We start from the raw sequence: 12,879 nt of genomic DNA, 5'->3' as shown, positions 1-12,879 counted from the left end.
TCGCAGAAAACCCGGCTTCGGCGTCGGTGTCGATGTCGGCATCGGTGGCGGAGAAAATCATCCCGAACCACCCCGACCGCGCAGCCCCTCCACGTGGTGCAAGGTGTTAGTGAACAAAAATTGAATTTCTCAGAGTGAAATCCGTCAGAAAAATGGTAAAGTACGGCTTAACCACAACCTACAGACATGGTGGCGTCGGACTGTTATTTGAATGTACGAGAAAACATGATTCTGTTACGAGGGAACTCAAACACAAACCCCTTTTGTCAGCATTTCTACCATACCAACAGCGGCGCGCTCGGGTAGGCTACTTGCGAAAATCTTATCCAGATGGCGCTCGCATCCTCGGCAGGTCAAATTGGGACTTGGCCTGCCTAACGCGTTTTGGACACGCGCGCGCGTCGGGGCAATAGCAAACAATTCATCAAATAATAATAAAGGTCCTAGGGCCTTCACATTTTAATATACGACGACTTATATTGCCCTGGAAAAACGTCTTCCCAGCAATGCATTTCTGTTTAAAAGTGAAGCTGACTTTAAGGGGATCGGTGTAAGCTTGGTCTTTGTAAGCTGGCTTTCCCACGTTCTGCTTTGCAGTGAAGCCTACTGAAAGCAAAATGCGATGCGAACGGGTCCCGATAACGCTATCGCCTTCCACTCTTAAATGCGAAGCTTAAGCGTCCTCCAATTTTTTGTTTGCGGAAGGTGTTAAACCTGCGGAAATTATTCGTCGAATGCAAGCGCAGTATGGTGACAGTTGCTCATCGCGAAGCAATATCTACGAATGGATAGAGCGTTTCAAACAGGGAATAACTTCCTTGTGTGACGAGGAAAGATCGGGCAGGCCATCGACGTCAACGACTGAGGACAATTTGAAAGTCGTTGAGGGTATGGTGATGGAAACAGACGAATCACAGTGGACGAAATCGCCCATACTTTACATATCAGCCATGGTTCAGCATATTCCATCTTACACGACAGGCTAAATTTTCGGAAAGTGTGTGCAAGGTGGGTCCCGAAAGAATTCTTAGCGCAGCTTAAGGCACATAGGTTGGACATCTCTCGTAAGCATTTGGCCCGTTATCGTTGCGTTACTGTAGATGAAACTTGGGTACATCATCACGAACCGGAAAGTAAGGCTGCGAGCATCATCACCATAAATTAAGAAATTTAAACGTCAACCATCAGCTGGTAAGATTATGCTAACACTATTCTGGGACAAGGAAGGTGTGGTAGCCGTTCATTTCACCCCAAGAGGTGAAACTGTGAATAGTGAGAACTATTGTGATGTGTTGCGAACTAAACTGAAAGCTTCAGTCCGATCCAAACTTCGTGGAAAACTGCGAAAAGGTGTCATCCTGCGGAAAGATAACGCTGGGCCACATTCTGCCAAACGTACGGCCGAAACAATAAAGGAGCTAGTTGGGATTCGAATTGATGGAACACCCGCCATACAGTCCAGACTTGGCTCCAAGTGATTTTAATATGTTTGGACCATTGAAGGAAGCGCAGGGGAAGATTTTCAACCGAGGCAGAAGTCATTGATGCATGTGGTGCAAAATTGGTTACAGGTGCAACCAAAAAGCTTTTTTTTTTTCGACGGAATAAAAGAACTTGTGAAACGTTGGGCAAAGTGCGTTGAAGTGCAGGGAGGTTATGTAGAAAAATAATGTATGTTTCAGTTTTCTATCATTAGAATAAATGTACCTTTTCTCAAAAATCCCTTTACTTTTTTACTTCCCCTCGTATATAGAGTAACCATCTCTAAAGTAACAATATTGTTTTATTTACATATGCATCGTGGGCTCCTACATGGTTTATTGCGTGAGAAGGGGTGGTACTTGATATTCTCAAAATATAGAGCATATCAAAACCAAGCAAACAATAAAAAATACAAAAACAGATGTTATACAAAAGTTAAATACACAAGCACGAGCAATTATTAGTTATTACATTATTATACAATTTGTAGTGCAGCAAACGTTATTCAGCAATAGTTAAAATATGATATCACAATATCATTTGGTATTAGCAACCACTAAACCGTGTTATAGGTAGTTAATATTGTGCTTAGAAGACAACCCGTTCCGCATACACAACAAACATGTCATGCTCATTGTCAATCACTCACCAGTAACGCCGCCCCCAAGGCTTCGTACAGCGTCACAGGAAGTAGAATTGGGGCACGCAGGACATAAATGCTTCTTGGAACGCTAGAGACAAAACAATGACGTCACAATGCAAAACACGATTCTTCTGCGCGTAGCCTATACTCAAATGAGAGGATATGCCCAATGGGCCACCAACAAATAATGCCAGAACATGTGATGTTGGAGTGTTCAAGACAGGAAACACTTTGCAAGTGCGTCCCTCAAACATTACCACGAGAAAATCCATTTATAGACACAGCAGAAGATTAAATTCATTTTTGACACAGCTTTCAGAAAAAGATCTCCCTCTTGTCTTGTCGTTCTAGTTCACGGAGTTCGTCTGCAAAAACATCACGAGCCGTTCACAAAGAAACGCGCAGCCGTGACTCAATTAAAAGGGTTTTGACACGTCTCAATATCTTGCGCAAATTAAGACGTTACAAATAACGTAAATCCCCAGAAAGAAGAAAAGAAGAAGAACAAATAAAAGCGGTGTAAAGCTTACTAAGCAACAATTACACAAAGTATACTTGCGTGAAGTTTGGAAACTACCTTGACGAGAAAGGGAGTTTTTCCCAGACAAAATTTCTTCACGTAAATGTAATTTTCCCAAATACCACTGGAGAAAGGCTACCGCAGCAATGGGTCTACACAATGAGAAATCGTTCTATTATTGCTAAATTTATGCACAACTACAACGTCTATACGATCCGTAAGACCTTTTTAAACATGCCAGAGGCCTATAATGAGTGAAAAGCATGTGTATGGGCTTGCATAGAGTGCGTTATAAAAAACTTCCTTTCGTCCAGTCCGTTGGCTTCCGGGTGATACGGCAAAGCGTAACGTAGTTCTATATTTCGTTGTTCAGTCCATTGTTTCGGGCGCTCACTTCTGGAAGTGGGGCCATTGTCAGCTACAATCACTTTGAGATTTTTGAACATTTCACGATTGAGTAGCGTTATATGAATCTATTTGGACCGTTTTTTCGGGCCCCACACGCAACCATTCGCGTGCATTCGTCGATGGCCAAAAGAAATGCTTGTGTAGTTCTTACTCCTTCCCCCTTTTTTCTGAACTCCGCGAAATCAAGGTGCACTGTCTCGAAAGGCTTGCTTGAATTTTTTGTTAGGATCATTGCGCTCCTGCGGGGCTTGAATTTTGCTTTGCATATTTGGCATCGCTGACAATGTCTAACATATTCGGATATATATTGCTTCGTTGTGCTCCAGTGGAACTTGAGCTTGCTTTTCCAGTATATCCTTCAGAAACAGTCGTGGCCACCAGAGTGCGGTGAGTCATGGTAGAGTTGCAAGATAATTACGACGCTCGTTTTAGAAATGTGCAGCCTACCATTCTTGAAGGTCATGTTTTCCATGCCATCCCACAGAAGCTGGTTCAGATACCGTTTGGAGTTCGAAGATAATAGTAGTCTTGGCCACCACCGTGGTCTTGACATTGCAGCTGCGACAGGCAACTTCTCTCTCCTGCCCTGTGAGCAGCGTAGAACGTGAATTGTTTTATTTCACTAACCCACCTGGCCAGTATTTCTTTATCAGTCGAGCGCGACTGGTCGCTCGAGGCACTTTGCGCGTATTCGTGGGCTTCTTTCACACTCGGAAAAAACACTTTTATGTAGCACGTATTGACCAACAGAAATTGCTGTATCGGGAGTTTTTCATGTTTCTCTACAATTTTCTGATTGACACTTTGATAATTAGGGCAGTACTTCTCGAGTTAGATAATTATTTACAATTACCTAATTAAATCTCAGTAACGAAAAAATTACTGGCGGCTACTGTACGGCGGTTTCCACTGTACTGGAAACAATATGCACTAAATTTTCTTCGAGTAACGCAATTGCTCTTTTTAAAATCTTTGTGCATGATAGTTGGAACACCCTGTATATTGCATGTTTACTTGAAGTGGGGCCATCAGCGCCTGTACAAAGACAATCTGCGGTTGCCGATAACGAGGCCAATGAACTCAAAAGAATGAGCTTGTGTTAGAAATGAAAACTGTTACCTAGATAATCTCGTGTTGTAGACTCTAGCGGAAAATTTTTGAGAGAGAAAGAGAAACGAGGTGGGAAAGGCAACGAGGTTAACCCGAAAAGATTCTGGTTTGCTACCCTGCAGTGGGGGAAGGGGAAGGCGGAAAGAATATGGGAGAATTCTGGATTCCAAGTAAAGTAACGAGGTGGCTACATATCTCGGAAGACCAAGGCACATGCTAAGATCTTGCCTTTCAAGGAGTAACAAAGGGCGGAGTTTGTTAATCAATTGTTAATTTGTAATGAATGTTAATTGTTTGTTAATTTAATTAGTCGTCGTCATTGTGGTTGTTGTTGTTTCGATGGACCATGATCCATGCCCCCTACGGTCATTGACCAAGAAATCTAACAGAAATTAAAGTTTAATACTAACGAAAGTAAGAAGGTAGACAGCCAGGTGGAGTTGACAGCCATAGTAGGCAGCCATAAGGTTGAGAGCACGACGGTGGAGAGGTACACCGGGACAATCTTACTTCCAGCTGCTCCATTGAACGTGTAGTTTGAAGGAAAATGCAACTTATGCAAACATGGAACGCACACTAGCACCGATAAACGCCCAAACTGAAACGCGTCCTAATTGACCGTGAACACAAGCATTCATGAATTGCTTTCGCAAGGACTCACGCCTGCCTCAGAGGTGCAACCAAGAATGTTCGTGTTCGCCCAGGGGAATATTTTGCGGCAAACTCTTCGAAAAAAAAAAAAAAAACATGGTTTTCCCTACACGTTCAAACATGCTTGTTCGTTCATGTTTCCTGAGACTAACTCACCGAATCAATTCAGGTAGGCGGTGTTGGCATCAATAAAGGTCAACGGCCCACACCCACTCTTGTCATTTGAACAAACGCTACAGCCGCGTCCCATAAAATCACACGCGGGTAACGCGTAATGACAGAACTTATACGAATTCGAAATCAACCCCAGATAGCGAGGCCCGTCCACTGAAAAATTGATTGGGTCAACTTCATCCTTAGTAACAAGATCGAAAGCTGGGCCAGTTGGTACATGATTAAAGGTTAAAAACCAGCGGAAAATGGCAAAGAGAACTTACGAATAAGCTTTGTGAATTTGGGTCCGGTCCTTACGAAGAGCTCTGGCGTAGGAACTGCTTTGTGAACATGATTCTTGAGCCCGTGCTCACGAGAATTCTCTTATAGAGGTGCACTAGCTCTGCAACTGACCATGTGCGTGGCACTCGTCTCGTTATCACGGAGATCGTTATCGGGAGTGGCGGCTGCCCGGCAGCCCGCCGATACCGATCAGTAAGCAAGCGTTCTTACATTCGAGGAATTTTACAGGTACGTCCACCCGCACCCCCCCCCCCCCCCCCGGGCCTTGGTCCCGTCTTGACAAAATTTGTTAGGTAGTTTCTTCATTGGTGGATGGTCAGGCAGCCACCATTTATGCTAGCGATGGGTGTGATAGGGACACGTGTTCGTCGTGGCAACGGCTAAACGCGGACGGAACTTACGTAAGAAAAGTTTTGTGAATACAGGCCCTGAGAAAGTATTCACAAAGCCACGTGCGAGAGTGGTTCGTAAGAACAGGCGCAAGGTAAGCCTTACACCGTGTGTCCAGCTAACGTTAGCCAAGTTGTTCAACGAAAAAGAAGTTTAAGAAAACACGGTGCAATATACGATTTTTAAGACGTATACAGTGTTCGGTCGTCCGACCTCTGACAACCTAATACGTAGACCTTATATAATTGTATCTTTCACCGTGTTTCTTATTTCTTTTTCTTGAACAGCTTGGCTAACGTTAGCTGAGATACCCTGTAAGTGCTAAGACAATTACTTGTAAGTGCTTCTTGTGGACACAAATGTGAATTCGAACCCTGGTCCGAACGAATACTGAGTGAAGTGTTTAATACGTGTAAAATTTTGGTCTGGCATTGGCGATCGTATATTGCCAAGTCCATTTTTGCGGGGACTGTGCAGCTACTTCGTGGCCGTACCACTCGGTGTTGTTAAGAAACGGGTTCCAAGGGCCGGCGATTCAGTGTTTTTCGTCCCGCATGACATGCTTATCTTTGGTCGGCGCCTCTTCATCATCCTGTCTGCCAAGGTCCGGTTTCATAAAGAAGCTGAAGAACGCGGCCATAGATTCACAAAGCACATCGTACGTGTGCGCATAACGCTTCGTAATAACAGGCCCCAGCCTAAAGGCGGAGGCTACTGACGATTAGGAAATTTATTATTGACGAAAATGATTCTGAATTCTTACCGCATTTTGTCAGAACGTGTGTCAGCGCGTATATGAACGATGCAAACTCCGGTCTGGAAGGTATGCCAGTCCCTGCCGCCTCTTTTGCGGGTATTTAGAATTTCATAAGTTATTGTTAGCGTAAGATTAACGGTACACATCGTGTAAAAATCAATTTACAGAACTAGGGTTCCATACTCCAAAGACTGTAAGGGGACCAGTGATGAAAAATACAAGGATTAAAAAAACGTGGGTAAGTGACAAGAAAACAAAAGCCAACGGCCCACACCCGATCTAGCCATTTGAACAAACGCTACAACCGCGACACCCGGGTAACGCGCAATGACAGAACTTATACGAATTCGAAAGCAATCCCACGACTACATATTTCCCCGAGGCCGAGAAAACTAAACGTATGGACGCTTTCATTTTCAGCAGGAGTGCGAAAGCAGGCACGTGCGTCCGACCTCGACCTACATTGTGTATAGTACCGCAGCGGCTGATCTCTTTTTTGTGAACTAAGCGCAATGAATGGGCCTTCAGGTCAACATCAACACCAGTCAAGGGGAACTCTAATGTAGGTGTGTGTGAATGTTAAGATTTTTGGAATAATACTTAACACTTTAATACGCCCGATTTATTTCGGAGTTCCATAAGAACGTTTAGAACTTCGTGGCGTCTCAGACTCTTGTTCCCCTATCGCAAAATTGAACTGGCAAACTTCGTGGCGCTGCTGCATTTCTCAAAATCGGTATGCGGCGAATCCTCAACATTGCGTATTTGGTGTTCGACCAAAGCCGAAAGTTTATGCAGCTTCAGTAGGCAATTTAATCTCTCTCTTTTTTCTTCTGAAACGCTCTTTGTTTTAACAAAACTCGTGAACTCAGTCTTACTGCCTCAACTGCAAAGTAAACTGAAGAATTAGTTGTGTTTATTGGGGCCGAGGTGTACATTGCACTTGGAGGACATGAAAAGCGTGCGTTCTTTACAGTTAGGCGCTGGCACCTTTGCCACGAGAGTCATTCCACGACACCTGTCTCAGGCGTATGGCTCGACCTCAGATTTTTTTTTTAAATCATGGATATTTAATACCTTGCTCAGAGTCATTTCCCAGCATGCTTCTGCTGAAAAAAAGTTTGTTGCCACCTGAGGCGCATCCAAAGATTGCCCAAATACGTAAAACATGGTTCTGCAAAAAAAATTAATATAATGTTATTTTAGTGTGTATAGCTGCACCGCGTTACCTGCTGAACCTAAAAAGGCTGGTCTTCGATATGTAGTGGTGTTCATTGGCAATTACAGTAAAGAGAAAGTGCTTTAAGAGATCCAAATTTTGACAAAAATTTGCCAAATTGATTATTTTTTGCGGGCAAAAAATATTGATTTGTTCATTGTAATTAATTTACTTGAATGTCATGGAGCTGTACTTTACAGTAAAAATTATCTTGCGCCAATAAATTGTACAGATTTTCTGGAAAAAGACAGGACAAATGTACAAAAATGTGGTTTTGGTCCACTTACCGCCCTGATTTTCGCAATCAGGTGCTCCATGTAAAAATATTACACAAAATGCATTAGATATAGGTTGGCCTTCCATTTCCGTCGTCATCTCATTTTCATTTTTGTTTTAAGCGAGTTAATCTTTAAATTTGACCCCTGAACCACGCTCGGCATAGTTCCACCCGGCCACTTAATTTCACCGCGCAGCGAAGTGACTGTCGTGCTTCAAGCAGTCGGCACGCGCAGCGTGGGGCTGTAACGCGAATCTTCTCTGCACCTGAGGGCTTAACTGTTTTGCCAGTCCTAAAAATTATTGTTTAACTATTCTCGTTGTCTTGTCTTCCTTTAGTACCTCCCAGAGCGTTCCAGAATCCAAGAGGTCGGGCGAGTGCTTTCGGAGTTCGTTTCTTTTATCGTAACCCGTCATTTTCTTTCTTTCTTTCTTTCTTTCTTTCTTTCTTTCTTTCTTTCTTTCTTTCTTTCTTTTTTTTTTTTTTTTTTGTGGTACGTTCCGGTTGACACTGCTCTCTGAAAAACTTTAGAATCAAGAGAAAGGCATCTCTACAAAATATAAAATCGCCGCCAGACTCGTCTCGATGCGTGCCCGCTTCTTGTTCAGTTCATTGCCCCGAGGTGGCGCTGCAAGATTTTTATCAACTGTTAATCGAGAACGCCGCTTACGCGGGACACACAAAGGTCGAAACTGGAAGGGAAGCTCTGTACATTGATGCGCTTTTGGCGTATATTCGAATGTTGCGAATTCGTCACACTTATTTGCAGCGGGGCATATTTTGCGAATGTTATTTGAAATATATTGGCTGAGAGTTCAGTTTCCCGACAACAATACACGATGTTTACACTCAATGCATCCTCGGTCGATTGTCTCGGGTTGGCCGATCATTCGCAAATTGAGTCGGCAGTCGACTTCAATGGCCGCAACACTTCGGCAAACAGTCGGCTCGACGTCCACTGTCTATTACATCCGCACGTGGTATGGTGGTGACATAGTACTCGGTAAGTGGTGGTCCAACCTATGCTGTACGGTCGCAGAGGCCACGCTGATAAAGACAATTGTAAAAAAAAATTTACTACAGAATTTTTTAGAGCTAACTACTGAAATTCTTTCATTTGAATTTTTTTTACCGTTTACGCTGAAAACGGAGCTGTTCTTAACTTTAACAGGATTGGTCCCTATCGATGCAAAGTGAAAATGTTGTCATGAATGAAGTATACGTATACAGTCAGGAAATTAGTTTCGTTCGCTTCTTTACTAACTGAATCAACATTTGTGTGTATATAGCTTCACCATACATGTAAGTGTAGGCACAGACAGATCTCATATGCATGAACAAATGAGTCTTAATTTCTAAAAACACTCAGTGCAAAACAGTATATGATTATGCAGTGCCGGTTTTGGTCTCTTATTTGTGCCGAAACGCGTCATGGAATGAGGCATTCACTGCAGCGGGACTCCCTTTGGACACACTACGCCATCCAGCGGAGCGGCCGCGAAGTCCTCTGGGTGGCCTCCGAGATTGCACCAGTGACGCGCCGGTGCGTATGAGACGGGCTCCTCATCGCGCTTACCTCTGGACCCGCTGCGCCATCTAGCGGCCCTAACGAGAAGTCCGCGTGTGGTGCCCGAGATGCGTGACGTGCTGGTGCGTGCGAACGCTGAGGATTGTTTCCTCGCTGACCGCATAACCAGTGGTATACATACTCAGCGACCCAAGTTGGCTTCAAAGAGGTTCGTTGAATAGTGGCACATACCCAATGTATTCGTGGCGCAGCTCCCTAAAGCGTTGGCTTGAAATCGACGAGGGTTGCGATATGGGCTTGTTGGTCGGTCATCATGGAATGGTGTCTGGATAGCGCAGCAAAACACGGACACGAGAAGAAACGAAGACAAGCGCTTGTATTCGCCTTCGTTTCTTCTCGTGCCCGTGTTTTGCTGCGCTATCCAGATACCATTCCATGTTGACTTGAAAGTGGTGCATTGAAGAGCGGCGCATGCTTAGTTCATTCGTGGCGCATATCGCTAAAGCCAGTGCTTAAAGCCTGGCTCAATCGAAGGGGGGTCTCTGGTGATTCGAGCAAAGGTGGAGAGTGAAATAAAGAAGGAAAAATAAAATACGGTTGATAGCTTGTTTTACACGTTGTTTTATACAAACGGACGTGATAATGTTTAACGGTGTTGTTGTTTTTTTTTTTCAATTTATGACGCAGACCTGAACTGTCAATCTACTCGACGGTATCTGACGTAAAACAGCTCACAGTGAAACGAAGCGTCGGCACTTCTGACGTATGTCATACTATTCGCGAAACCACTATTTTATAGTAATATGTGGCATCAAGGGCAAAGGCGGTGTTTCTGAACAGTATCGACGGTCTGGTGCGACGGAGACTTTGTAAAACGAAGCGAATGTAAATAAAATGTTTCCTAAAAATGTGTATTAATTACACTTTATACAAAAAACGTGAGATGCAAACAATCAACCAAGCCGGGTAAATATTAATAAAAATGCTCTGCAAGTGAACGAAACGAAAATTATCAAAAATATTACAAGAACAACAAATTTGGTATACTTGACAGGTGACAGTCATTAAATAATATCGTGCGATCGTCAACAGTTCTAACACGGTGCGAATTGACGAAATCGGCGACAGTTGGCTTGTGCGCAGTAAACATCAGTCTGAACGTCGTCTACTCGTAGGAGTGACCGATATCTTGGCCGTACTATATAGTGACTGATATCGCCGGACTATATATATTGACCTTACGGAGCGTGAGCACCTTCTCAGCGGCACCCAACTGCGTGGGGAAGTCTAGCGAGGGTGGTCTCAGATCCCTTGTCAATACCGGTGACGGGTCTGAGACCCCCCTGACTTTTAGCACTAACCCGCCGCGGTGGCTTAGTCAGCTAAGGCGTTGCGCTGCTGAGCACGAGGTCGCGGGATCGAATCCCGGCCGCGGCGGCCGCATTTTTCGATGGAGGCGAAATGCAAAAACGCCCGTGTGCTTGCGTTGTAGTGCACTTTAAAGAACCCCAGGTGGTCAAAATTAATCCGGAGCCCTCCACTACGGCGTGCCTCATAATCAGAACTGGTTTTGGCACGTAAAACCCCAGAGAGACGAAGAACTTTAAGCACTGGTTAAAGCGTTGGCTTGAAAGAGGTTTACTGAAGCGTGGCACATACCCAATGCCTTCGTAGCGCAGCTAATGTGAGCTGGGTGAAAACCCCTACCATGTATCTGGGTGTTCCCTTGGACAGTTACAAACATAGTGAGGAATACTGGACGAACCAAATAAAAGAAACAAGAGAGAAAGCAGACAGGTGGAAAGGCATCAACCTGTCCATTTTCGCAAGGGCAACTGTATGCAATATGTTTTTCATTACGAAGTTGTGGTACGTCATGCAGACGTTATTTTGTTCAAGGGTAAACGTGCAAAGGTTGCACAGAGTGTTCGCCGTTTTTATCTGGGACTCCAACTGGGAAAGATGTAGCCGAACAAACCTGTTCAGGCGGGTGAAGGAAGGGGGGCTGGGCTTGGCGCATCTTTTTGTACGACAGCTTGTCAATAGATTCTTGTATTTTCGAGATGTGCGTGATCCATTTCTGCGTACGGTATGCCAGCTCAGGTTAAGAGACGCTTTGCTGGTACTCATTGTTAGTACTAATAGTATGCCAGGGGTGATTTGCGGCTATCTTAAAGAAGTAGTCGATAGTGTGCGCTTTCTTTCTGTGCGTTTTTCTTTGGATTATCTTTCTGGCGTGAAAAGAAAGACATTGTATAAAGATGTATGCGACAATGTATATCCAGTGCCATTGTACAGAGCTGTATAAAATGGAGGACCAGGACAGAATGTTCTTAAACGGGTGAAAAGAATGGAAGCGCCGACTGGGGTAAAAACATTCTTTTTTAAACTACACGCAGGAACACTGACAGTGAAGACATTCATGGAAGAACGTGGCTTCCTTGTAGCATGGGGCTCGCACTGCTTGATTTGCAAGCAACCTGAAACCGTAGAGCATGTGTTTTTGCATTGCTGGGAAGGGGTGTACTTCTTGGACGTCCTAAAACGGACAATCAAGAAGGAGTTTCCGTTCAATCCGCGTGGGATCAGGTACTTACCGATTACGAATGAGGACGGGGTTCCATACGACTTAATAATGCTCAATGGCCCCCACTGTTTATGGCGGGCACGAATGGCTGGGTACCATTGCGATCAAGATGCTAGGCCTGCTCATATTTATTTTCGAGAAAGTATGTCTCGTTTCATTGAAATTAAGAAAATACAAGATTGTGTACCCGATTGGCTGTCGAGGATAGAACCTCTGACAGCATTAAAAGAATTTTAGTTCGACAACGCCAGTCCATGTTGGGCTGATGGCTTTCATGTTTTTCAGTATGTTCTGTAGGTGTTCTTTTTGTGATGTTTTTTTTTCTATACTGAGTGCTCTGTGCATTGTCAAAGACAGGCAATAAATAAAAAAGATGCCTTCGTAGCGCAGCTCGCTAATGAGTCGGGCTGCTCTGCTTGTACCCGTGTGACGTGGGTTCAATTTCACCCAGCACAGCAGAAATTTTAAAGGTTTCCTTTTTTATTGAAGAGGTCAGCGAAAACAGTTGGATAGCCATATCGTCGCAGAGCAGGAAATGCGTGAAGTAGTCCAAGAATGCTAATCGGGTTAAAAAAAATGTCACAGTTCCGCCCTAAGGGCGAAGCAATGAATACGATAGCAACACAGCAATGTCATACGAAGTAAGGTGAGCGGCTTTGCTAGCAATATGAATTGTAGTAAACATGAGCTGATTAAGTAAGCAGGTGTGCTGCGACGTAAGTAGACCGACATGAAGAGAGACTAGATGACCACGAGAAGGCGCGTGTGAAACGGTGGTGTTGATGAGAAACGCTTCCCGTGGGCAGCGCGTGCGAAGGGACACACCTGTAGTGCTGCACTGCCGATCCGGG

The sequence above is a fragment of the Dermacentor silvarum genome, chromosome 1 (assembly GCF_013339745.2).
Source record: "Dermacentor silvarum isolate Dsil-2018 chromosome 1, BIME_Dsil_1.4, whole genome shotgun sequence".
In the NCBI taxonomy this organism is placed as follows: Eukaryota; Metazoa; Arthropoda; class Arachnida; order Ixodida; family Ixodidae; genus Dermacentor; species Dermacentor silvarum.
This window is presented reverse-complemented; position numbering follows the sequence as displayed.